General features: G+C 44.6%; 1 protein-coding gene and 1 long non-coding RNA gene across 7 annotated transcripts in view; one reads left to right on the forward strand and one right to left on the reverse strand.

Moving 5' to 3' along the window:
• LOC138492006 (uncharacterized) overlaps positions 1-2,348 on the reverse strand; it is a 1,139,453-nt gene extending 1,137,105 nt beyond the window's left edge. For all 4 annotated transcript variants that reach the window (XR_011276128.1, XR_011276126.1, XR_011276127.1 and 1 more), the window contains exon 1: positions 2,212-2,348. This is a non-coding gene — a long non-coding RNA (uncharacterized lncRNA). The remainder of the gene's footprint in view (positions 1-2,211) is intronic.
• A 79-nt stretch (positions 2,349-2,427) lies between these two features.
• The window catches only part of C10H2orf42 (chromosome 10 C2orf42 homolog), a 324,716-nt gene continuing 299,200 nt past the window's right edge, over positions 2,428-27,943 (forward strand). For all 3 annotated transcript variants that reach the window (XM_069618917.1, XM_069618918.1, XM_069618916.1), the window contains exon 1: positions 2,428-2,553. The gene's annotated coding sequence lies outside the window, so the exon portion shown is untranslated. The remainder of the gene's footprint in view (positions 2,554-27,943) is intronic.

Below are 27,943 nucleotides of genomic sequence, written 5' to 3' on the forward strand. Positions count from 1 at the left end.
ATGCTGCTCTTTTCTGCTGATGAAAGAGGCGCTTGCGATCTCTAGTTTCTTCAAAAACATGTAAAGAAGGAGTAGAATATGTGCGCTTAGATAGAGAACTGGACCCAAGAGGCTGAAAAAGATGAAGCATATCAGAGTAGCAGACACTTGAAGTAGTGGAATTTGACACCGATAAACAACCATGAAGGGAGACTAGGGCTTGCTCCGTCCATCAGAGTCTATTACCCGCGTTATTGACCTTAAATTGACACTTAGCAATATTATCTCTGCGCAAAATGGAATTACCACAATATTGCAAAACAGCAGTTACTTGCTTATGATCACTCAAATCCGAGTGCACAATTTCAAAGTCCAACACATCAGAAAATAAGATGAAATTTGTGTACATATAATCAATAATAGATGCAGAAGAGCCCCTAGACCAGGTTGAAACTGGAGGGATATTGGAAGAAAATGCTCCATTAAGCCTATTAAGACCATGGTGTTGACAAATTGTTTCCATTTTTTTATGCGAGATGAATTGGTTCTGCTGTTGGAATGAACGCAGTCCAGATTAAAATCTCCCGCAATTAATAATTTGTGAACAGAACCATCCAATAAGGTTAGAGACAGCATATCATTCAGGGCTGTAAGGAAGCATTCGTCCGTGATCCCCACCGGATTCCAATAGATGTTAATAATGGCATATGATGTTGAAAACAATATCAATCTGGACATTTGAATGAAGGCATTAGGAGACGCCCAGGGAAAGAGACTAGAGTTACTATAAGCTTGGATTGCGGTCAATAACCCACCAGAGGGACGGCCAACTATGACCTTGATGAGCCACTATGGTGAGTACATCATGGGCATCCCAAATAGGATCAACAGTAAGCCAAGTTTCCTGCAATAAAATTAATTTATATTTTGACAAAAAGCTGGAATCATTGTTCATTACCTGCGAATGCCCCCTTGTGTTCCAGCTAATAACAGTGAAATGACTAGACTCCACAAGTCCATAGTATATATGAACATGCAGGCATCTAGCCAGTGATACAACACAACGAAACGGAAGAACTGTCCATACAGACAGAAATGGGGGGTTGGGGAGGAGGAAGAGAGAGAAGAGACATCTTGTGATACAGCTCAATACACTGCCAATCAGCACTGAGAATTTAGGCACATATCTGTGCAATGTTCAAATCAGAACACCCCACCCACCCCCCGTTTTAGGCCGCGCTCTTCATCCAGAGCCCCGTGCTGCCGCTGCACTCGTGTCCCCCGCTCCAGTGGCGGCATATATATATTACCCCCCAGCAGCCCAGGAGGCATCCAAGCCTGCGTGAGCCTGTGCAGCAGTGCAGAAAAAAAGCAAGCAAGCATGATGCGACTGTGGTAAATAGGAGGCTTAATTTCCACCTGGGCAAGTTCATTGTTATACAAACAGTGAAAGGCGTGTTGTGCAGATAAGGGAAGAAAGATGTATGCACTGTCCAGTTTTGTAGAAAGCCTGTGAACATAGCAAAAAGCCACTGCTAATTGGGGAGATGGTAAACATCCAAGTACCTCTTTGCTTCTGCCTTCGCCCCTCCTCTCCCCTGCTGATCTTCTGTCTCTCAGCCCCGTGTACCCTGGCCACCCTCTGATTTCCGGGCCCAGGTACCTGCTCACCCTGCTACCCACCCGCACTGCCTCGGGTAATCCCTTTCACTGGGGTCTGCATTTGTAACCATACAGTCCCACCACCCCTTTTTTCCTGCACTTATCAGACATACCCAGTCTGCTGCCTTAAGCCCAACACTTGCTTGCTGCACTACCACCGTTTGTTGCCTTTATTATATATTCATCCGTTTTCCTTTGCACCGCACTTTCCACTTGTTCCCCCCTTCCATGCACTTCTCCCCTTCATTTACATGTTCTCAATGTCAGTGGGCTTAGTTAGTTCGTGGTTTGTGGTGTCCCTTGTTCCCCTCCCTCGCCTTGTCGCACTCTGAAACAATACAAATAAAATATCAAGAAGTACGCTTAGGCAAACAAATCAGACTTGCACTTGCTGGGAGCCGAATTTGCACTAAAATTCCCAAGGTGTGCGCCCCACGGCCATAAATCACTTCGGTTGGGGGTGGAGCCGGGGATGGAGATAACCCTTACCAGCCAAGACACACAAATACCAGCTGTTGCTTCAACCAAAATTAAAATAGGAAAAACAAACCCACCGGCACCTAAACATACCTGGCGCTTCGAAACACTTCCCATGTGTATAAGCGCCTTGTAACTACACAACAAATAAAAATCTGCGCGTGCACATCACAGAGTCCTCTTTCCTGAATGATTCCCTTCCTAAGCACGTAAACGTCCTACGTGTAACCGTCAAGACAACCTAATGTCATTTCGGGAAATACGTGAAAGACGTGATGACGTACTAAAGGCATTACAAAAAGTGTCGGCAAACTTTTAAACAAACAAAATGCTATCGTCTCAAAGGGACTTTAAATGTGTGTTTCAATTGATCATGAAAGCAACATAAGGCCTCCCTTTACCAAACGCTCCTTTTTGGTTTCCAGGCAGCATCAGGTGAGTGCATGAGATCAGCTCTTGTATTGAATTTTAGATGTATTTCTTTTAGCATCCGTTAACTTGGATCGTTGTCACCCCTTTGTTGTTATATTGGTAAGAGGAGTCCCTTTGCAATCTCTGGAAATGCACGTTGAAGTAAATGCACGTTGAAGTAAGAAGCTGACGCTGTAATTCGTTGTATTGTACTCATCACATGCTGACATAAAAAAAAAATGTAAGTATGTGACTTTCTAAACATCAGGTTTTGAAATGACACAGGGCAGTCTGTTGTTGTTGGTATAGTAGTCACAGTAGCTCCTCCGGAGCTCATTTACGGTATAGTTCAGACTCGTGCTCGCAGACGCAGTAACTGTTGTGCAGCCACTACACAGACCGTGGTCTGGTGTAAGTGACTATACATGTGTATGTAACTGCGCTGGCTAAACATTGCAGAAGTGTAGCCTGCAGTTCCAGTGCCTACTCTGAAAGTAATGATTCCCCAGAGCTAATGGCTGCCGATCCGGTAATTTCTCCGGGTCTAATGACCCTTCTATGGATAATAACTGCAGGCACAGTGTCTGTTCTAGGTCTAATGGCTGAAGACACAGAAACCACACCCTGATGAATATCAGCAGACACTACCTTTTCTAGCGCTAATGGTAAAGGCCCATCACATTCCCTAGCTGAAGAAAATGAGTGCAGAGACAATACCTGCTCTGGAGCTAACGACTTCTGATGCAGTACGTGCCTGCACATCTGACAGTACCTGCACTGGGGCAAATAATTACAGACCAAGTATCAGATCTGGAAAACAGATTCCATACACAGTACCTGCCCTGGAATTTATGACGTTTGATACAGTACCTGCTAATCCGTTACATATGACAGAATACCAGCCTTGGGGTTTATAACCACAGACACAATACCTGCTCCGCGAGAATGATGACCTGCACAATACGTACTCTGGAGTTAACGATTCCAGTCACAGTAGCTGCTCTGGACCTAATGGTATATAACGCGCTACATGCACACCAGAAAATCTGGGGTTAATGGCTGCAGAAATGGTAAAAACGCCTTGCACCCTTTTCTTCCCATGTGTCCTTTCACATGCCTAATTCCACTGTGAACCCTCGAACCACACTCTCTGAAATGAACGTACAGCGTAAAGAAATTATCAGTAGGGATAAACCATCGTGCCACGGTATTCAAAATGTGTTTGGTGCAACTGATGGGATGCTCATTCTCTTCACTTACGCTTTGAAACACATTGTGGGCATTTTCAAGTAAATCTCGATTTTCAAAAGAGGTGTAGTATATTTAAACCAGTATTGAAACCAAGCACAGGAGGGGAAAAACATTTCCCAGTGCCTTTTTTGCAACAGATGCAGGGGACATAAAATGTATTGGAAGTGTGTGCGTGTTGTTGGGCCAGGGAGCTGATTTTGGCTGCTGAGAGCAGCACAGTAACAATGCATTTTTTTTAACGAACACATGTAACCACCCTCCCCATCCCTTCTTGCTCTCTCCCCACCCCCAAGTCCATAAACTCTTTAGATGGCTCCCGGTCCCAAGTTGCTGTGTGTGGCCAGCTCCCTCGCCAGCCAGTGTACAGGCCCTTGCACTGTTTAAGGCTCCCCCACATAGTCCTCGCCTCACCTAGAAACTTAAGCCACATCTCCTCCCAGCTTCCTGTTCAGGCTTCCTCCCCAAGTGGAGCGAGTACTCACACCAGTCCCAGTAATCCAATTTTCCTCGGGCACCCTGCCGCACGCGAGTCCCGCTGCAGGTGATGCAGGACAATGTCCCAGTCCGAGAGAAAACATTGGTGATCCCCTTGGATCAAATGGGTCACCCACTCCAGTGCCACAAAGTTCCAGATTTTATTAACCCATTCGTGTTCTGTGGGGGCAGCTTTTGGTTTCCATTTGTGTGCCACCACAAGCGTTGCCACCACTATCAGGATGACGTATTGCTTCCTTTGAGCTTTCGAGGGTAGATTTTCCAGAACCGTGCCCATTTCCAGGATGGCCATCCCTATGTTGTCCGGCATGACTCCCAAAAATGCTATTCGAATACTAATTATCCGATGCTGTTTCCCTTCCCATTCGAACAGGAGTCTAAAGGGAAAGGTCCATTTATAGCATATGTCTGATCGCATTAGGGTGTACACCACTAGGCCCATCATCCTTCGCTTCACCAGGGTTGTCTGGGCTAGGTCTTGGAATAGCTGAAGCTCTTAGCCATTGTAGCTGATTGATCTGGCCCCCCTGGCAGCTGCCAGCACCTTCTCCTTCTGCCCTTCTGCCTGTACTTGTGTAAGGCCACCACTACATCTCTGGCTCTGGCCCCTGACTCTCCACTGTTTGGGCTCTCTCTGCGTATGCAGTCCAGCTCTATCCCGACCAGTCTTCCACCTCCAGAAGGTCCGCAAACACTTGCTGCGCCATTGTGCATAGATCCTTGTCCGCCACTGCGGACAAGGCCCTTTATTCTGAAGTTAGTTTTTCTCGAGCAGTTTTCAAGGTCTTCGTGCTGGGTCTCGAGGTTCTGCATGACCCTTGCTAATTGCTATGCCAGCTCGTCAATCTTCCTTGTGTCCTCTGCGACCTCTTGTATGGTGCTCTTCGCTGCATCGGTCTGCTCCTCTAGTTTCGTTATGTCCCCCTTCACCTCTTGCAGCAATAGGGACATTTCAGCTCGCATCGTGCTCAGCTATGATTGAATGGTGTTCGCTATCTTGTCCTCAAAATCCTGAAAGCATTGGCGAAGGACCTCATGGGTGACCACTTAATCTTTTGCAGCCTGCCAGCGTCCCCAAATCCTCTCCTGCCCCTGATCTCCCAAGCTGGTACCTTGCTGTTTCTGCACCAGAGTCGCTTCAGATTGCCCTCCTGTGGTTTCTTCAGACTTGGGGGCAGCTTGCATGTCCTTCCCCTTGTTTTTGGACATGGTGCGTTGACCGGTCTAATGGCGGGGCCCTGCCCCCTCCTCTTCTCCCTGATATCATGTTGCCCCCTTCAGACCTCTTCTGGCCACTTTTTCAGGGCATAGGTCACTTTTTCAGGGCATAGGAACCTCCGCCACTTCGTGGGTCTGCCCTTGACTGTGCGGGGTGATTAGAACTCCCCTCTAACTGTGCGCAGGTGAGCCACTGTTTGTCGTCCTCAGGTTTCAAATGACCCTCCTCCTGGCCCTCATGCCAGGATCACTCTGCCCTGAGCCCATCCAAATGGCCTCTCCCTTATTCTTTTTTGGGCACCACAAATACACACTGATTCTATAGCCCTATAGTCGACCTCAGGATTGGCCTGGGGAGGCAAGGGCCCCACCGGTCATTGTCTTCTAGGCATGAAGCGCCTCTTGCAAGCTTGTTTCCCTTGCTGTGTTTCTGGATGGGCGTGCACTGGCTGAGGCACTATATGCAGCTCCAAAATGTACCTCAAATGGGCCTCTAGCCACCCCGCTGATAACACCACAGGGCCTCCCCTGGACTTCTTCAAAGCTTGGACAGGGGCCCTTCCGCCATGCTCCCCCACTCCTCACCGTCAATCTGCTCAAAGCTGTTGATCACTGCATGCCATGGCCAGCCTCTGCCTGCTTGCACCCTTTTCTTGGACCAGGGTGTACATTGACCTGTGATGGTTCTCGCCCAAGGGAGCGGGGTCGAGCCCCTCAGGGTCACCGCCTTCCTGCCTCTTGACTTGCGCTCTGCGGCTTCTCCCAGCCTCTTGGCTGCTCCGGGTGCTCTTCTCCACTGCGCAGCTCTCAACAGTGGGCTATGGGTATGACCCTTCCAGATCCTCCTGATCTCTCCGATGAGAAACTGCTTATCCGGCGCGGGGGGCAGCTTGGTCTAGCCTCGATCTTCCTGCTGGTGCTTGCCAGCAGGGGAGCCCCTGCTCCACAAATCCAGTCCTGGTGGGCCTGTATTATCGCAGGCACCTCCTTCCTGACTGGCTCCTCTTCCGTCCGACAGCATCTGCTTTCCGCCACCCTGTCTCGCATCCGCACTGGGTCCTCCGCCACCTCAGGTCTCCCCGAGTGGTTCTTCTTGCTCGCGGTCTGCGAGCGTGTCTTTCGGCTCAGCCTGTACCGGATATGTGCTTTTATGTGGCTGCACTGGCATGTTGGGACACCCAGCCTAGCCATTCTTTGCGGTGGCATGTTTTACTGTGTTTCTATGACAAAGCAAGCAAGATAAGTGTTATTATGTGCCTAGAGAGACATTAAGGGCAGCCAGTCAAGCCATTTCCTACTGTGATGTGACTTTCACTGGGCATCAAGGGTAAACCAAACATGAGCATTATTAGGCACATAGGATCGCCTGCATTGTGCAGCCAGTTTGGACATGTTTTCTTGTTGTGACATGAAATTTTTAAAGGCAAAGACAACAGGAGTGTGACACAGAGCCACGGTGGGCATGTTTTCTTATAGTATAATTACTGGAATTATGTTATGTTAAAGGGATTTGTACCGCGCACAGCTTCCACCCAGGGGCAGTCTCCAGGTGCTCGCGTGGCTCTGCAAAAAAGGGAGGTGGGAGGGTTAGTGGGGAAAGGGTCTGAGGGTGAGAGGCATCTTGGTGTGGTGTTGCATTTTAGAAGGTATTGGGCTATGTGGGTGGTTCACTCTCGATGTCGGCATAGTAATGGTTCTCTGTATGTTTGAGGGTGGCTAGACCAAGATCTGGTGTAGATGCGTCGGTTATGTAGGAGCAGCGCGAAGGGAAGAAGGTTAGTAAAGTCGGTCAGTTCATTGTGGTCTCTCTCTCTGGTGCAGCCCTTTGGATGCCTCTTGACTGTATCTAGCCAGGTTCTTGTTTGCGGTTCTTTGGCCCCTCTCGTCTTCTCTCTAGTTGTTTGTCTCCTGTGTTGTTGTCGGTGTCCTTTCTAGGTTATCATTGTCTGCTGAATAGCCAGGTTTTGGGCAGTTCCCTGAAGGTGATATGATCTTCTGTTGTTCTAATTACTTTGGGCATGTTGGTCCAGGTGTTCGCAATTAGACGTGAGATTGGTGTTCCACCGAATTTCCTTTTGTGTAGGCTTTTCAGTGCTGGAGTGATGCAGTCTTTTCTGTTTAGTCTTAGTAGGATTCTGGCTGCTGTATTTTGCACCCTTTGGAGTTTCTTGGTGAGTCTTTCTGGCATTCCTAGGTAGAGGCTATTTGCGTAGTCAATTCTTGTGAGTATAAGGGATATGATTGTGAGGGTTCTGTGGACGAAGTAGTTAGTGGAGTAAGCCTCCGAGTAGTCGTAGAAGGAGGAAGCATTTTTTTGGCAATTTGCGTTGACTTGCGGTTCCAGTGATAGTCTGTTGTCCATGAGTATTTCTAGGTTGTTTACTGCATTGGTAGTCTCTGGTTGCGTTCCCATTCCGATTGGCCAGTCCAGTTGTGGGTTCCCTCTGATGAATCCTTCGGGTGAGAGAATTATTTTCATTTTTGCTGGGTTCAGTTTGAGGTTTTTCGTTGTCATCTAGTTGTCTGTGAGGCAGCTGTTGAGGTTGTTATTTTGTTCCTGTGTTCTTTTTGTTTTCAAAATCTCCTGTGTGTTGTATGCAGTAAGCCGGTGGGATTGAATGATTTTAATCAGTGGGCACATGTAGATGTTGAAAAGTAGAGGGGAGAGAATGGAACCCTGTTGTGAACGGTGGTAGGTGGGTTCTTCCAGGTTCGGTTTGTTAGGAATGAGGTAAGCCACTTTAGTGCGGATTCCTGCATGCCACATTCCATCAATCTTTTTATTAGTGTTGCATGGCTGATTGTGTCAAAAGCTGCTGATATGTCCAATGAGGGCCATTTGGGTATCGGCGTCTGTGCTTATTTTCAGGTACATCGATCGTCCCATATCGATAGGAGTGCTGTTTCTGTTCCTCTCATCGGTCTGAAGCCAACTTGTGATTGGTCAAGTGTTCTGTTTGTTTCAATGTGTTTAAGAAAGATTGCTAGTTTCGTTGCAAAGTGGGGTTGTAAGAAGGTGGTCTGTAGATCAAGAGGAATACTATGTTGGATTGGTCATTGACTTCTATCTTGATGACAAGGGATTCATAGTCTTCCACGTTGGTTGTGAGGATTCAAGATGCTCGGTTGTGTTCTTTATGTATAATTACGATTCTGCCTCCACTTCGGTTTTCTCTGTTGGGGTGTATTAATTTATAATTGTCAGGTATTGCTTCGTTCACGATGGCTTTATAGTTGTCTGATAGCCAGATTTATGTAAGAAAGAGCACGTCTGTGCCTCCTTCACTTGGGAGGTCATGAATTTCTGTTGTGTTTTGCCATGGATCTAACTTTGAGGAGGCTGCATTTGTAGTTTGCTTGATTTCACTTTTGGGTTGTTGTTAGTGTTCTTTGTTCTGACCATTGTGTTTTTGGTTGGGTTTCTGTTCCAGGTTTGTTATCCCCGGTTGAGCCTGTTGGGTGGGGTGGTTCTTTGTTGGTTAGACTCTTCGTCAATACGGTTTATGGTGGGGTTGGTTGGTTCTGGCTCGTTGCGGGTCGTTATGTAGGGGGTAGAGAGTGTGATGGATTCTAACTTGTCCCTTGTTCTATTGTTGGGGTATTGTCCATGGTGGAGACTGGGTTGGGATGGTTTATCAGTTGTCGTGTTTAGTTTGGTGTCCTGGTTGGGTCTGTATTTGTGATGCTTGTTGGCTGTTGGCTTGTTGTTGCTGTGCCGTTTTTCTTTACCAAGTTGAAGTATGTGAAAAGGTAGCAAGCAATGTAGTCTGTCTTTACTCTGTTATTTGTATGTTTCCTTGGGCCATCTGGGATGTTTATTGTCAAGTTTTTTGGGGTTGTCGGATCATGCTGGTCGGTACCTTCCAGAGTGGTTTGGGTTTTCTTATTGTTTCTGTTCTGGCTCCTTTTGTCTTTCTTGTGACGAGGCATGATGTGTGGGTTGTGTTCCTTTGAGTGGGCGTCCTCTTTCGATTAGTGTTTTTCCTGGTCGTTTGGGTTTAGTCTTTGCTATTTGTGGTTTGTTGTGAGTAGTTGAGACCTCGGTTGATGGGACTTTATGGTTCCGTTTGTTTATTGCTTCTTTATTTTTTTGGATCCTATGTGTTTTTTATCCTGGAGGTCCTTTTGGTTATGATTGTTAAATTCATTGTTGGATTATGCGCAAAGGAAACTTGAATACTGTGTGAATGAATATATGTTAATACTGGCATATATTGGTGCAGTCAGCATGCAAATCTATTGATTGTGAGGGTGCTGGGTTCCTGCTTTTGACTGAGATGGCATAGGATTCTGACCCAAGGGGTGCATGCTATGTTTAGGCCTCTATATTCAGCTTTGGCCCAATATAGTCTCAAGCTTTACCCTTGTCACATTAGGGGTAATTCAGCACAAGTGCAACTAAGCAAAAGTGGAATGACAATCTGTCTTAGTTTGCATATCATCCTACAAACTCTGATGTTCTGAAGTAATCAGTAAGTCATCCCCAAATCATCAAGGACAAACCTGTTTCATTGCAATGCTCTTGAAGTAATCAGCAGGTCATCCCAGAATCATCCCCAAATCATTAGGGACAGACATGTTGATGCTCTTGAAGTGATCATCCAGAAGAAAGAGTTTTCTAAAATAGGGATGATGTTGGCATATTCATTGTCATCCTAAACTCATCCCCAAATCATCACCCACCATGCTGAGACATTTGCTGATGACGTTAACAGTGAGATGACATCTGATGATGTTGGAATGACTTCTAGTGTAGTTCGATGATCATCAGATGACTCCAGGATGGTCTCTAAAGTCATCCTTTTAGACCAGGGCACTGCTGTTTTCATGGTCTCCAGGTGCTCTGGCAGATCTGAAAAGGAACTGGGCTGCGAAGGGTTAGTGGGATAGAGGGGGAAAAAGAACAAGAGAGCTTTGTTGTGCTGTTGGTAGCTTCAGTTCGGAAAAACCGGTCACTTTGTGCTGGTTTGTTTTTTCAACTGCCCTGGGCAACATATACTTGTACATAGTTTCTGGTTTGTGCTTCTATCTGTTTAAAGACAGACTGCCATTAAATGAAGCTCTTGCATAAGAGCATTGTTGGATTGAATGTCTTATGATGGTGAAGAGTTGATAGGATGGACAGGAGGGCATTTTAACATTGAGGAACTGAGGCTAGTATTTACAAATTGCATACAACTATCCTGGGCAGAATGCCTCGAAGGCGAGTTGGGCAGTTATTTTGGACAGTAGGACAGACCGGTCTGGCAGTTGCTAGCAGGTGTTGTTTGTCTCGTTTTAGAGAGTTGCACAAAGAGATGGCTTTGATGGTGAGAGGGAGAGCATTCCAATGGAGTGGGGTAAAGAAGCAAAATTGGAAGGCGACACAGAGGAACCTATAGGAGACGAGCAACGCAAAGTTGAAGAGGGAGAGTACAGTGAGATGCATTCAATGAGGTAGTGCGAGGGGCAAGACCATGGATGGAATTATAAATTCGTAGGAATTTAATGAGTGATTTTGAATGGAGGGCCATCCATCAAGGTGAGGGAGGATCTGGTTAGGTTGAAAAGGGTGTAGTCACAAAGTTGAGGAATTCTTTGACAGGACCAGAAATATAGAGGGATACACTAAGAAGTAGCGTTGCACAGTAGTCCAGTTTGCTGAGCACACAAGTGACTATAATGGTTTCAGTTGAGTGGTGTGGGCACAGTTTTTAAAACATTTATTTTAATTTTTATGTTGATGTGGTTGGAGTCTGACTGTGGTGGCAGTGGCCGAGATGAACTGGTATGGTTTAATTGGTAGGGGGAATGGGGACATTGGAGAGCGGGGTTGGCGTTGGAGGCAGCAAGAAAGAAGACTTCTGGCTTTGAAGAGTTTTTAACACGAGGCAGTGTAATTTCATACAGTGGCGGTTGGCGATTAGTCATTTGGTTATGCGTTTGGAAGGAGAATAATATGTGAATATTGACAGCAAAGAAGAGTAAATTGCATTACCTGCCATAAACTGCATGCAACTATGTGATTGAACACCTTGCCATCCAACGTAAGCCACATATGCCTGGAATCTGCCCATTTATTCTGACAGGATTTGGTACAAAAGATGGAGAGATGCATATTCACATTTGTGCGTTCAAAGCAATTGGTTTTGACAGCTCCTTTCCAGCACAAGTAAACCTATACAAACCATTATTAAAGCCTTTCAATTGCATGGTAAACCTAATACATGTTCACGGTAAGTGACAAAAAAGGATGCGGACTTAAAGCCAGCAGAGCACTGTATTTTAAAATAAATTTTAAAGCAAAATGTAGGCATTGAAAAATTGTGCATACATTTTCTCAAAGCATTGCTTCGTGCCATGCCTTGACTACGGCGTGCAGAGACAAAATGGAACAAAGAAGTGAAGATCCAAAATGTAGCACAGCCATTTATTAAACACAAGATTTTATTTTGAAAAGGTTCATTTCAGACGGCTATTTAAATTGTAAAATGGTCAGTTTAAATAATTCTCATTTCTGTACTAGAAAATCAGAGAAATCCGCCACATTGAAATGTGAAATCATGGCAAAAACAAAAATTGCACTTTTGCACTGTCAGTCATAAAAAGCAGATGGTCCTAAGCTATAGTTACAATTAAGCGTTGTACCTGTCCTAATCTCAAGTTGCTTATGCAGCCGGGAATGGGGGAACACTGGTCTTAAGAGGCGTTTGCAAGCTAGAAGGCAATCGTGGCCAGTTTTCTGGGACAGGCGCCAGATTAAGGGCCTATAATGATGCAATCCCATAGGAAAACCTTCCATGCATCAGGCCCTAAATGTGTGTAAGTAACAAAGTCAAATTGGCTTCAATTGCATGGGAATTAACAAGATGGCCAGTGCAACCGATTGAATGAAAGACACCCACTTGTTTGGGTTGGCCAACAAGAAAAAGTGGTTAGACCAGATCAGCCTTAAGTGGGAGGTATTAAGCATTTATAAACCACGTGTAAGAGACAGGCTTTCCAGAAGCAATTGGGGGCGAAGAGGCACATCACTCCAGATCCACATGGGGCAGTGTTTGCAGGACCCAGTTAATCCGAGATGCTTGACTGCCTGGCTAAGCAGCTAATTTAATTTAATGGATAGACCACGACTATTATAGTCTACAGTCTAGAATTGTCTATGTGCCCATTCTTCTAAATTCCTTGTTTACCTTTGTTAGCCTAGCTTCAATTAATTGTAAGCAAAACTAAATTGTAGAGCGGAACTGGTTAGGAAACCAGAAGCAAACCTCTTTTATTTGACTTAACCATCAGAAAATAAACTGCTCATTGGGCTAAACCTTGGCACAAAAGAGACCCCATGATGTATTTTTGTTAGTTAAGCCTTTCAGCTTTTCATGTGCTGGGGAAACACTGAGGTTATCATGGCACTGAGTTTCAGCACAAGCCATAAATATTTCCAGTGCTGACACTTGTACTTATTTGGCCAGGATGGATCGATCGAATCACAGAGCAAAGGAGAAAGTCATCCTTCAGGGGCATTTAAAATGCTTTACCTTTTATTTTTTATACACCGCTCTATATTGCTTTTAGGTTGTTCTTAGTTAACTGTCCATAGAAGCCATGGACCCTTGACAGAGTGTTTGACCTTTTCCATCTAATGAGTTAGTCAGGGGCTGATGTGTATAACCTTGCCTGTCACCTGGCACACCAATCAAACGCTGCACCATGATTTAGAGTATGATATTCCATTCTACTGTGACACAATGGCTATGCACACATTGTTGATTGGTTATTTTAGAAGTGAATAGGAGAGTAGAATGCTGGAAATCTCTGCAACTACTTTATTATCCGTGATAAGCTGGGTATCACTGATCAGGCTCGTTCCTCACTGATAGACCCTCCCAGGTGCAACTTGGGTCCTTCCTATCATCTATCTCCCTCTCTACCTGTGGGCTTCCCCAGGGGTCTAACCTCTCTCCTTGGCTTTTCAACCAATACCTGGCAACTCTTGCCCGCTGCATTGCATTTTTCTGCTCAAATTTCCAGTGCTATGCTGACGACCCTCAACTCATTTTCAGGCTGCCTTCGGCCACCCCCTCTCCTTCTCTCATCTTTGATTGCCTAACTTCCATTCATGATTGGTGTGCCACCAACGATCTTTGTCTGAATGCCAGCAAGACGGAGATCCTCCTCATTGGCACACCTTCACCCACTTTTTCCCTCACCCGTTGGCCAGCCTCCCTTGGCCCTCCTCCTACCCCCACCTGTGAGGCTAAGAACCTCGGGGTCATTTTTGACTCCACGCTTTCCTTCTCCGCCCACATCTCTGATGTCTCTAAAAAGGCAAACTTCCTACTGCACCTCCTCAGAAGTACTCTGCCTTTCCTTTCCTTCCCCCAGAAGCTGTGGTTCTCTCTAGGTTGGACTATTGTAACAGCCTCTTTCTAAATCTGCCTCTGCAACAAATCCAGAACAGGACTGCAAGACTTGCCCTGGGATAGTATCTCTCCAGCCCTGAAATCTCTCCATTGGCTCCCAGTGGATTCAAGGATTAAATTCAAAACCCTTTGCATTGTCCCCAAGGCTTTCTGGGGCCTGAGTCTGTAATACCTTCAGCTATCCCTCCGTAAATGCCTCCCCTCTCGAGCTCTTTGCTTGTCTACCTCGAACTCCCTCAGGGTCAGTCGTTTTTCAAAGAAACAAGCTTGGGGTGGATGTGTCTTCGGCTGAGGCCTCCCTCCGGAATAGCCTCCCTGCCACTCTGAAACTTGAGGAGAATCATATCCGGTTCCGGAAGCACCTGCACCTGAAGACCTTCCTCCTTGCTTCTGCTTTGTCCCCACTTCTCCCCTGCTGATCTGTTTTCTCTCCGTACGGTGCTCCTGGCCTATCCTGTCTTCCGGGCCAAGGTACCTGCTCACCCTGCCACCCTCCAGCACTGCCTCCGGGCTATCCCCTGCACTGGGGTCTGTATCTGTACCCATAAAGGCCCCTCGGGCCTCAGTTTCTTCTTCCTGCACTTATCAGACATACCCTGTCTGCTGCCTTCACTCAGCACTTGCCCTAGCTGGCTGCACTACCATTATTTGTTGTCTTTATTATTTATTTATAATTATTTATCTGTCATCTCCTTGCTCTGCACTTTCCCCTCTCCGATGCACTTGCACGTTCTCATTGTCTCTGGGCCTAGTAAGATCATTGTTTTTGCTCTCCCCTGTTTCCCCTCCCTTGCTTGGTCGCAATCTGAAACACTTGTGTACGAGCGCAATATAAATAAAATATCAATATCGATTGCTAATACTGGGAACTGTATATTGTTTGCCTACTATTTGTAACGCCAATATTATGCCTACATGTGAAGTGATCTACAAAAATGCTAAAAAAGAGTGTTGATAATGTATTTGTTTCTATTCATGAGTATAAAAGGCTATATTGCAAGTGCAAATACGGGTTGGTTTAGTGATAAAACTGCAAAGGGAAGATACTGATAACATCTAATGTTTACCATATAGAAGGGTAATAAGCATTGGTTCATATTTGCCCTAAAACTAGACCAAAACAGTATTCCTGGCCAATAGTACTTCTGTTGTGTGTGTGGTGCTAGTGGCTTCTCTTCCACTAATTGCAGAGCTTCAACTGCTTCAGAGCCTTACATCAGGTACAGTAATATTCTCTGCCACAAAACCTGTGAGAGCCCCCGGCGGGCATTTAGACTGCTTTTGTGGCCGAGGTTAGACTTTGGTATGAATGGTATCCTTCAAAGGGGCGAGGGGAGTGTAGGGTGAAGAGGAGTGGGCCCAGGACTGGTTCTTGTGGCACACACGGGAAGGTGTGTTTGGGAGGACTTGCTAGAAACCCATGAGATGGCGAATGAGCAGTCAGAGGGGTAGGACAACAACCAGTCAAGGAGGGAAGGAGTTTAAAGTAGGGAGGGATGATCTACAGTGTGGAAGGCAGCTGAAACGTCTAGAAGGATGAGAATGGAGTTGAGTTAAGAGTGGTGGGCAGTGGTAAGATAATTGGTGAGGTGGATGAGTTCAGACTCAGTAAAGCATTTGTATCGGAATCCAGTTTGGAGACGGTCAGTAAGTGAGTATGCATAGATTTGGTTGACTCTGTGGTTCAAGATGACCCTTTTGAGGAGTTTCAAGTGGTAAAGAAGGAAACCCATGTCTGCTGAATGGTCTGCTGAATGAGCAGTTGTTGGTGCCAGTAGTTTCTTTTGGAGGGGTATGGCTGTTTTGTACTTGGTGTTTTAAAGTAAAACCTGTCTCCAATATGTGTGTGTCACTTTCCACTGACACTTTAGTTTCAACACGGAGACATGATATAGCGATGCATCCTTGCCTCGTGGGTAAGCAAACAGAAACTAGTTCTTGGCATGTGACAGTAAAATATGCAGCATCTCATTCTGTTGAAAGGTGCTAAGGTTGGAAGACCAAAACAGGGATCGAAATTCAGATTTGATGACTAGGAGCGAAAAATAGCTCCAGGGTATTGGGCATCACTCGGTAGTCAGGAGCTACCTCTTGAAAACCAGGAGCTAGTACAGAGCCTGATGCAGATCTAATTTCCACATGAGGTGCAGGAACTTGATGTTTGTCCATGATGTATACTCCATTCTTCTTTAAATATCCCTTAGACATGTCCTTTATTCACCTTTTATGCATATTAATAAATGGACAGAGTTTATCTCGCATATGTATGTTTGTTTGGCACCAGTTGGCCTGAGGAGTTAAAAGTAGCTCCCGATAACTGTTGGTAGCTTGCTAACCAGGCTGTCCTAAGTTAGAAGTGGGAGATGAATATCTCCCAACAATTTCGAACCCTGTAGAAGTAGATTTGCTTGTCTGAAGGATTTACATCAGGTTCACAGAGAAAGAGTGAACACTGTGCTGGAAGAGGCCAAGGAAGTGTTTGGGCAACCACCAAGAAGATGTGAACGATTTAATGAGCGACCTAGAGAGAAGTAATCTATTGGGGAGATTTTTCCTCAGCCCTCTGGTGATGGGTATGAAACCATTTATCCTAAGGGTAAGACCGGGTTCCATTAAATTCACTCTACGGGTATCCATGGCAGAACAGTAGGTGCTTCCTTCAAGCGAGGAGAGAAGGCTGATGCATAGGTGCAGTTGGTACCAATAGATGACACCAAAAAGGGTGCTAAAAAGATTATACTGAAAAATATAATGGTTTTTTTTATCATAGTGTTACCCATAAATCATAGAGTTCAAATGAGAACTTCATTTGCATACGTTGGAACTGTGTGTGTGTGTGTATAAATATATAAACCTACATATTTATTTATAGTAACGAGTTAAGGATAAACCTAAGATCCATTGACAACATGAACATTTTTTTTGTTAATAACTTGACTTGTTCCACACCTCTGTATGACATTTTCCAAAGATGTGTTTTTGACTAGTGGCCCAAACAATTTGAAATTTTGGTGCAAACTCATGCAATGGTTTAAAGGTTATAAAACTTGAAAGTATGTATGTTTTTCTTTTATTTTGCTCATTGCACATGTTTCCCTACTGGAAAAATCAACCGGGAACAGGCGCTCGGGCTGAACTGCTGGACAAATTTGCTTCTGGCTGTTACAAAGCATTGCAGATGTGCTTTTTGTTGGTTTGGTGAAAATCCAGTCATTTTTTAAAGTGTGTGTGTGTGTGTGTGTGTGTGTGGTTTTATTTGGGGTCAGCTCAGCTTATGAACATATATTGTTAATAGTGCTTATGATATCAGAAGAAAAAGCTGTAGCATTGCAGCTGATGGGAGAAAACCCTTGAAATTCCCTGAAATCTAGTTCAAGTGTCAGTTTAACACAACAAAATCCCTGCAATTCGGGAGGTTTTCATAGCTATGCCACCTTAACTGTCAGCACCCCATTGCACATACTGATAACATTGCTTGTACAGTTGACCTCGCGTGAGAGCAAGATGCATCAATTAAAGAGTATTGTTGCTTTTTAATTCGCTTATGAAGACAAGTGCAACTTTTGTGTGGCGTTCACATTAAAAAATACTCTCAAATTTACTGCCATGCAGGGTTCGAAACTGAGGGGAGATGGGAGCTATTTAGCGTCTGCATGCATTTCAGAAGAGCATTGTTGGCTTAATGCCAACAGCTACCAGGAGTTACTTTTGACTCCCCATGCCAACTGATGCCAAACAAAAACACCTATGTGAATTCTCTGTGCGTTTAGGACAGTCTGTAAATAAACATTAGGACACATCTACATGACATTTAAAGCATAAGGGGCCCCCAAGCAATGGACATAAGGACATGTTTGCATCTTATGTGGAAGTTAGATTTCTGGAACACTTTGTAGTGGCTCCTTCCTGCCCAGTGGTAGCCCCTGGTCACCACTTAATGCTGGAAACCCAATAACTGCTTTTATCTACTCCTTATCCAATCTTAATTTCTATCCTTGCCATGGTATTTCTTCACACCCAAGTCAGGCAGTATTGAATGAGTTTTTCTAATGAGGAGATACTGTAGTGATCACACTGGCCCCTAAATCGGTACCGTTTGCATGATACTGAGTCCAATACGTTAGGTTCTCAAAGTAGTAATTCCAATGTTCAGGCTATGCTAAAAGGTGGTCTTTATGGATGCTTTCACATGTTAAAATTGCAACATTACAGTCTTTCAGAACATTGCGAAGAACTAAGTAGACAGTGAGCCTCATAACGAGTGTGCCGGTCCGGTAACAACCTGTTGTTACCAGACCGGCACACTCCGAGTCTGTGGGCGGGTGCCGTCCCGCCTGACCTGGCGGGCGGGTCGGCACCCGCCCGCAGACTTTCAGGGAAGCACCGACACCGTTATTAACATGCCGGTGCTACCGTCATCCCAATTCCCATTGAGTCCTGACTTCCAGGAACACCAGGGTCGTAATCCCACAGTGTTCCGTGAAGTTAGGCGCCGGAAAAATTCATAAATCCGGCAGCAGCCTGCCAGATTTACCGGCACGGCTACCGCTGGACTTGGAATGAGGCCCATTGTTTGTAGTAGAACTATGGCTTTGCAGCTGTTTAGAAATGGATAGTAACATAAATGTGAAGGAAAATCTTTTCCAAATCCCATTCTATTTCATAGTACAACAAACTGTTAGTATAACCGAGAAAAAGGTAGGCCCTAACCATGTCCAAACGTAAAGGTTAGTCCAATAACGTGTTTTGAGGACACAATGTTATACAGAAAAAAGGTAGAGAACAGATTGTAGTGTAATAAGTTTCACACTTAAGTGTATATTTAATTGTAGATGCTCATGAGCACAAACTACTTTCTATGGTTATTGTATCATTTACAATGCTGGGAAAATATTAATTGACCTTCAATTAAGTATTCATGAAAAGAATGACAGTATAATTCGTCTTCATTACCATTGATTTCATCCGTGTTCTCTACTTTGCAGTGATGGCAAAAGTGAGGTGCGATGGGTGTTCTTATGGGCTGCGCAATGGGGGGTAGCTCATAGTTAAAGTAGCTCGGCTTCCAACACCTTCCAAATTCCAGTGACTTTGTTGCGTTAAACTAGTACCGTCACATAGACTGTTTTTTTCCCTTCATTGATTTACTTTCACCTGAACTGTGTCTTAACTAAAGAATTTGTTTTCATGATTTATCCTGTGAAAAAACTTTGTAAAAGTGATAATCATGGTTGCAGTTCAAAATCTATAAAAACCATAGAAATTGGCATGGTAAACTGCACAACCACAACTGACGCCCAACAATGCACACTGTTCATACTGACGCATACAACCTCACAAATTGTATCAATGATGTCCTTGATGACATCCCCAATCTGTAGACCACTTGACAGAGCTTACAAGTGGTTGTGTTTAGGGTATTGCAGCCAACACATGTTTGGCAGATAGGACTGTCACTAAATCTGTCATGTTAAAAAAAACCTAATTCTCCTAAGAAAATCTGTCTACTGATCTGTTGACGATATAGCAACCTTTAACTACATTACCACAGGCTATCACTACAGTATGGAGCAAAGAAGTAGAGCTTGCCTTAAATGGTGCATTTGACTAGTGCAATTATATGCAGACCAATCTGTGCTCTGAGTAAGGTTAAACTTGGAGTGAAGGGCTTAATAAACATCAAGCACTAGGCACATATTGATAGTATACGGACATCACATGTGCATACAAATGATACTGCACAGTGAAGTATTATCTCATATGGGGAACAAAGACAGTGCCCCAGGGCATGAATCTAGTATGGGCGTTAGTACTATTTGTACACCTTATATGTATGACTATCTGTCCAGTTTATATGCGAACAGACAAGAAAACTGAGCAATGTCCATATCCCAAAGATTAAGGACTACAGACACCTATCCAGCTCCACCAGAATACCTTTTTAACTTCATAGGACATGGCCATTATATTGACCGACTGTATTGTGTAACCTCTTTTCATAGTATTCTTAAAGTTTGCCAGTGTACATATGATGTATTTGGTGATGTCCTATGGGCTGACATCGGTGACATCTTTGGTGCCATTTTTGGTGTTGTGGATGGTGGGAGTTATGCTTGCATAACTGGCACATTTCTATGGTTTTTTGCGCTGTAACCATAACAACCCCTTTTTAGAAAAGTTGCTTTTATTTCTACTGAATTTCACAGGTTTTTATTAGGGCATCCTAATCGTTAGATCCACTTGACAAATCATAACATATCTATCTAATGTATATATGTATGTTTATTAAAAATATTCATATGTCTGCAGACAAAATAAAAAGATGACATTTTACATTATAATCTATTCTGATACAGATTATAGTAACTCTTCTGAACATAATGCTATACAAACCCACGTGTACATTTATTTTGATTTCACTATTAATATAATTTTTGTTTTAATCCAACTGTGCCTGCAATCATTGACTTCCCCACGAACAGGCACCAATGACTGCGGCCCCATGGCACACTTCTAATTTGTTTGTAAGCAAACAGTAGCATCGCATTCACAACTGCTCTTTTGTTCATGGACCCTACTAATCTCAGATGTCGTAGCATGTACAGATACATATGACGTGATTCTACTTCTTTTAATGCCAGCTTTCATCTAGAATTCCCCCCCCCCCCCACCCCAACCGCCAGCTGCGTAATAACAATTTCCAAGTGTTCTCCTGGGTATTTTGTCGTTTTCCTCCTATTGCACCCTCCCATTTGTTACTCTTTATTTCTGAACAAGTCTTGGATTGACATGGGCCCACTGGAAGCAGCATCCCTCTCCCCTACCCTCCTGCCGCCCACACGACTCCCTCTCAATGTCTGCAGACAAATGGGAACACTGGTAGCTGTATGATGCCACGCTGGTTTGTATTATCGCAGACATCATAGCATGTTTCACACCTGGTAAGTGTGACCACACTGTCCACAAACATGCATTGACCACATACATTAATATAAACATTTAACTTCCTTTCTACCAGCTTTCATTCGGTATCTCGTCCTCCCTTCAGGCGTCAAAACAATTTAACTCTCCTCTCTTTTCACTCTTCTAACTTTTCATATTTTCTTTTAGTCTCTGCTGTCGGAGTGGCTCATAAGAGACTTGGTGGATGGATGTGAAGGATTTATTAAATTCACCCTAAAATCACAAGTGTATCCTCAAAAACTCGTCATGTAAGTTCTGGAGAGAAAAAATCGTTCCTGTCAATGAAATTCATTGCCTACACTTGGAAACGGGTTCACATGGCAGTGTCCGATTAGTGATTTTTGTTGTTGGTATGTCCATACCAAATTGTGATAGTATACCATATGAGCAACTTTTAATAAAGCAATTGACATCATGCTGGGCTCTTCCTGGAATTTAGACATTCCCTTCCACTTTAAAAATAGAAGGACAAAAACATTTACCACAGTTGGCACAATATACCATTCATGTTTCAGTGCTACATCTAGCTTTACACAGTGTATGTAAAACATTTGGTTGCAGTGTAATGATAGTTACATCACTCAAAAACAACAATTACCCGCGCAATGCCTACTTAATAATTGTTAGATCAAGGTTCACCGAATGAACTTGTACTTGAAGTGTTCCTTGTTTTAAATGTAACAGAATACGCTAACGGTTATCGCAACTGAAGTACACCACAAGGACAATTTATAGACAGCACTGTCCATGCTTTCATCTTAACTATAGTATTAGTTAGACGGACCTTGGAATGCACTAACCAAGGCTTAAAAAAACCTACAGTTTGGACTACTCCAACGTTAAACATGATACCATGAACTTAATCTGCATTATTAATTACTAATGTTACAGTTGTAACAAGCCAACAGAGGTCTGCTTTACAAAGGTGACTATGTTGCATGGTTTTATTTTTGCCAATACTTTCCATACTTTCATCGTAAAAATACAACATTCTTTTTTCCAGCAACTTAATTCAAAAGAATACCTACATTGCTGATTTAAACTTTAAATTTAAAAAACACTGCCCCCCTTGTGTTTGAGACAATGTGTATAAAAAGAGAGATTCTTACGGTGGGAGAACAGCTGCTATGCAGAGGCGAACCTCTGTAGCATCAAAGTCCTGGAGGGGCGGAGCCACATCAAGCCGCAGTGACGTGAAGGAAAGGGGACCCGCTAGCTGAAGGCTGGATGCCGGGTTCCTTGACTGAGCAATTGGATCATAGTAAGGTGAGGGAGACGATGGGAAGACAACTGTCTTCTGGGTGAGTGACCATTGAAGAGCAGTGGTGGGCCTGCCGCCTATCAAATGACGCTGAGACCCAAGAGAGGGAAGGAGTCTGGGGTTCAGAGCCCGACCCGAAAAATGCCTTTCTCTCAGAGAGAAGAACCGTTGTGGAAATGGACTCTACCGACTGGTAGAGGCGAGAGAAGCCTGTGGTGGTCAGTAGGACCCTGCCAGTCTGGAATTAACATGCCGGTAAATCCAGTTACCAGCACATTTCCGGACTGGCAGAGTACACGTTTGCAGGTGGGGTTGTCTGATTTACCTCCAGCCAAGAGCCTGAGGTAAATCGGGCACCCTGCCGGCAAAAAAACAGCTGGTATTGCTGGCAATTCATCCAAGTAGGATACTGAAGATTGAGGAATTTCTTCCATTTCGACCACTATAACGCCCTGAAGAACTTTTTGTATAGGCCGACGTGTTGGCCGCAACTCGGTGAAAAAGAATGTGTACTACAAAAGTGTTGAGCATTGACTTGGTGTCTAATGAAGTATTGGGGTGTAGCACAAATGGTCAATGCCTGATTTAATCTTTAAACCCATAATGACTGCTGGTTTCAAGGAGTGCCAAAACTGGCACAGGTCTCGGAACTCTAACGGGCGCACAACCCCGCTAAAGCAGATTGTGAGAAATTAGAACTTTTGTAAATCGAGGCTGGAACAGCTGCCAAAAGAAGGAATGAACACAAGGCACTGTTAAAGCAGAGGGATGGAAATACAAACTCTGTAAATCAAGTCTAGAAAAGCCGACAAAGGCAGGAGAACTTAAGAGAAGCTAACAAGCATGCGTCCCCACTAAAGCAGAGTGAGAAAGATATGAACTCTGTGTATCATGGCTGGGCTAGCCATCAAGGCTATCGAAGTCCTACGCTAAAGAACATTGAAAGGAAAGTGAATTCTCTGCTGCACGGGTAACAAAGTTCATGAAGGCACAGAGACCTGTATTACTCAAGCAACAAACGTCCTAAGATATATCTTGTGAATGAGAAATAAGATATTTTGCCACAGGACTTTGGGGAGTCCCAACAACTCGAAGGTGGGAAAGAAAGAATTGTGTTTTCAAGCAATCCTGGAGGGATTGGAATGTTTAAAATAAGAGGCTTTGTTCTTTTTCCAGGGGAGAGTTAAACCCAGGTGGAAGATATCGAGTTCCGTGCCTGCATGCATGCCGATAAATTCCAAAACAAAATGTCGGGCGCAATGCGGTGCCAAAACGAGTCTCAGCGTCTCGTGGGTTGCTAAGCAACCGTCTTTAAGTTGCCCAAGCATGTGCCGGCAGGCGGAAGAGCCGGCCTCATCGAAGGCCATCTAAGGCCCTGTTTGCCACTGTTCGCACCGGGGCGCATAGGAACTCCCCCTTCCAGCACCCGTCCTGCTTTCCTCCTCAAGGTTTGACACTTATCCCTAAAACTGACGAAACAGTTACGGACCCTCTTTTGGCTGATACGCGTGTGAGTACACACACCTGCCTTTCATTAGGCTATGCTTTTTGAATTCATGTTTATCGTACGGTCTAACGTCTAATTCCTGCAAACATTGTTTCTGTATTCATTCGCCCCACTTGTAATTATCCTGCATCTAGGGATCCCTCATGGCGTACCAGCTTGTTAAGTATTTTTTAGTACTATTTTACTACTGTAAGTAGAACCCTGTAGCCTGTCTAGTCCGCTCCATGACATCTCAGTCTAATTTAGTTATATCAGAATAGCCTATTCATGCCTCCATGCCCTGGGTAATCTCCATGACCTAGCCCCTACTGTGCTTAGATTATGCTTAGATTGCACTGATCCGTCGGAACATTACCTCTGTACCAACTTCGAACCAGCCTATTCTATGTTGTATTTGTCTAAATGGACCTATGCTAGTCCAATCCTACCTAGTGAATTTTTCTTAACCTAACTGAACCTATGCTAGACTAGATCCATCCAGAATGACGTGAATTTATGTTGGCTTTGAGTGTATACCAATATCTGTCTTTGCATTTAACCTTGACTAGCCTACTCTGTACACATTTAATATATGATTATTCTTTGCCTCGCCCACTTCACCAACTACTCTAGACCAGGCAATTTACTGTTGGACTAGCCTATTTCCTGAACAATCATAAGTGAATGCTTATTGGGTCTAGCTGTCTAGCTACTAATACAGTGCCACGCACGCGTACTTGGATTCACTCAGTGCGTTATGCATATCCCATTTACTGCACCTCCTCTACTACCTGCGCTCCTACTAATTGCCTACTGGCTCAGATCGCGTGATTCACAGCTAAACTGCATCATGATCCCTCCCAATAACAATGACCATAGAATAAAGGCCACCCCATTTCTACCAGCACTAAATACCTTCAGCCTAGATGCCTGAATCAAACCCACCGTCTTCCTACCCAAATTACTCACAAACACTATTACCATTAAGGGAATAACGCTCAAGTACTCTACTGATAGGAGTACCATAAATACCTCCACTAATTCACCATCCACTCACCCCAACACCAAGCTTAAGACTCCGTTCCAGGTTACCTACACACTACCAGCCTGTCCCAATCGGGACCTACACCAGTGTGGCACACTCCAATATTACAGTGAACCACCTCACGGGGCTCCGGCCTACAGACCCTTTCCACTCCAGTAAGCAAGCATCTACTAATCAAGCCAAAACTGACATCACTTTGCCAATCAACCAAGAAATTCAAAGAGAAAAATTAGTAATACAGAGTCAGCGAAACCCACACAGACCCTCAAAGGAGCTCTAATTAATACAAGGTCGATGGTTGCTGACGCTACAGATGTTGCTGCCACCATACTATCTAACAACTTCGACTTCGTTGCTGTAACAGAATCCTGGTTGCACGCAGCAGCAGGCCCTTCACTATTACTAGCTATACCGGACAATTACTCCATCATTAGAGCTGACAGACCTACCTCTAGAGGAGGAGGCATTGCCCTTATCTTCAGGAATACACTCGACATGAGATTAGTCCCTTCACCTTCACTATCCTTGTGTGAAATCCTCTCAGCGAAACTACAAACCTCACATGAAAGTACACTTCTATTCACCTTATTTATAGACTTCCTGGTCCTTCAGACACCTTTGAAGAAGATTTAATGACCTTACTGTCTGATAATATCAAAACCACATCACAATCCCTAATCTTAGACTTCAACCTAGGCTACAATGACCTTCATGACATCCCTGCAACCTCTCTAGCCAACACTCTGGCTGATCATGGATTTATTAAAAAAAAATCACCCTACCCACTCACGAGAAAGGAAGGACCCTCGATTGGGTAGCAGATTTAAATTGTAACATCTCAGTAAAAAGTATTACACCATAAAAGGCCATTGAGTCTCACTGACTGTGTGGCCGTGGGAAGAGACGGCCATCAAATCAGCAATATCTTATCAGATGGCACTCTAAGGAAGGTCACACTGCAGGGCCCCACGACCTTTCTGCTTAATGCCCCACAATCGAGGCCTGGTGTTGGCCAACTCAAATGTGATGCCCATCCAGCACAAGCTAAATACTGATGCTGTTGAAGCCTGGGAGCCTTGGTTGGCAGTTCCTGATGACATCCCATGGCACCTACTGGCAAATCAGAAGCTACTTGGTCCATCGCTTGGGAGTGGCTCTGGGCCGCCCTCTAAATATCGAAAAATTGTGGAAATGGTGCCAACAGATTCCAGTCCATTTTTTAACAGGTTACGGATATTGGACCTATTCCACTTAATCCCAGACTTGGAAGCGATTTCCTCTAGGGACATTGAGCAAGTAGAGCACCCAAGGTTTCTTAGCCAGACAAACTGGGGTCTGATTACATTAATCTCACCTAATGATAACTGAAAGAGTAAAAATGCATGCTGGGACTTTCAACGAACTTGGTTTGGAAGTCTTTCTGTTTTCGCCTAATCCTGAACGAAGAAAGGATGACACATAGTATTCAAAGACCTTATTATGGGGACTCCTTTCAGGCTAACAATTGGGTTGACAGCGTGGGGGCCAGGCAAGGGAATGAAGAATGTTAATCTCCCCAGTATGCAGGGAAGTTGGTTGAACGCTTATGATATGGGGAAATGACCACCAGTTGGCTTGGAAACTGCCTGTTCTGTTTTATCTTGGAATACATATGGTTACCGCTCCTTCTTGGTAAACCCGCAGTGTCGACCGGAGCTCCAGTTGTCTAACCTCTTTGTTTTGCAGGAATTTGGCTAACGGCCCCTTTCTATATGGATGGTTACACCACTGTCTTCCGGCTTCCCCTCCCCATTCACCCACCCTGGGCCGCCTGAAGGGTGACCTATGTATTGGGTCAAAATCTGAATAAATGCCCAGGCATTTTAAGTGCACCAGAGAAGATCCTAATCTATTGGTAGTGGCTCTGAGGGGATTTGCCCATGTCCCTGCTGACACTTTGGTCTTGGGCATCTATGATCCTCCTGGCCACAAACAAGCAAGCAAACTGATGGATGCAGTTTGCGATACTTTGTGCTCATGGGTTTCCCACAACCAGAGGGGTGGTATATTATTGGCTGGAAATTTTAATGTGAATTGCATATCTGGCATGCCTCCTGGTGGAAACAGAGCGGAGCATTCCTCTGGTAGGGGCATTGGCCCTGAATGGAGGGCGATCTTGGCAGAGTTTGACCTCGCCCCACTCCTTATGAAAGGCGTGGGGCCGAATTACACCTGATCAAAGGCTCCTCCTCTTCTATCATCGATTATCATTTTTATCAACCAAGTGTTTAGTGATCTAGGGCCTACTCTGTAATGCAAAGCGGTGACTATGAGCAATCATGTAACTTTAATAATGTCCTGTAAAATGTCGAATTCTTGTCCTATTGAAAAATTGAAGTGTAACCCGGTCGTAAATCTACAGGGAACCCGACTCTAGTCTACTAGAAATATTAATGATTTAAAAACCCAAATAAAACTGCATGGCCTTCAAGGCAAATAAATACTGGAGAAGCATGCTTGGGACCATATGATGCTGTAATTGCAAATAAAAAGCGTAAAATGAATGCTGTAATTGCAAATAAAAAATGTAAAATGAATGCTGAGTGCCGAAATATAAAAAGGAGTTGTTGCTGTCCATTGCGGACACTAAGATCACAATGGCCTCTCTAAGAAGGCTCAGCGGCCACCGCTAGAGAGACGCTACAGCCAAATGGCAGCACATAAATAGAATTATCCATACCCATGACATGAAAGTTTTGGTTCATGATACGCTCCATTAGAGGCGGGGGTCTAGAGTGCAATACAAATGAAGAAACAAACAAACGGCAGGCCTTAGAGGTCAGCCCTATTGCTGAGGAGGACTGGGTATCGCGTATAAACAAGTGCTTTTGGGTTTGGGTGTGAGCGGTAGCCTGAATGAGCAGCTGTATAAGACAATGAATGCCGACCACTGCCACATATGGATGGAGTAGCATTGTCTGACCAATGTCGCGTGCTGACTGGATTGGGAATGCTATGCAGGCCGGATTTGGATGGACTCAAACGCGTGCTTGCCCCGCATACAGACAGGTTGGACGGAGGTGGCCGTGGCTGAACTTGGACAAAGTTATGAATGTGAGTGGGCGTCATGTGTGGAAGGGACTGTGAGTGTCGGCTGGTCTCAGATCTGGATGGAGATGCAGAGATGCTCGCGCGCCCCACCTGGAGAGAATATGAAAGTTTAGCGCCTCGCTTCCAGACAGCAATGCCAATTAACCAATCAACTAAAAATGTCACCCCTCTGCTTACACCTCTCAAACTCTAACCAAACACAA

The sequence above is a fragment of the Ambystoma mexicanum genome, chromosome 10 (assembly GCF_040938575.1).
Source record: "Ambystoma mexicanum isolate Mex_15411 chromosome 10, UKY_AmexF1_1, whole genome shotgun sequence".
Classification (NCBI taxonomy): domain Eukaryota; kingdom Metazoa; phylum Chordata; class Amphibia; order Caudata; family Ambystomatidae; genus Ambystoma; species Ambystoma mexicanum.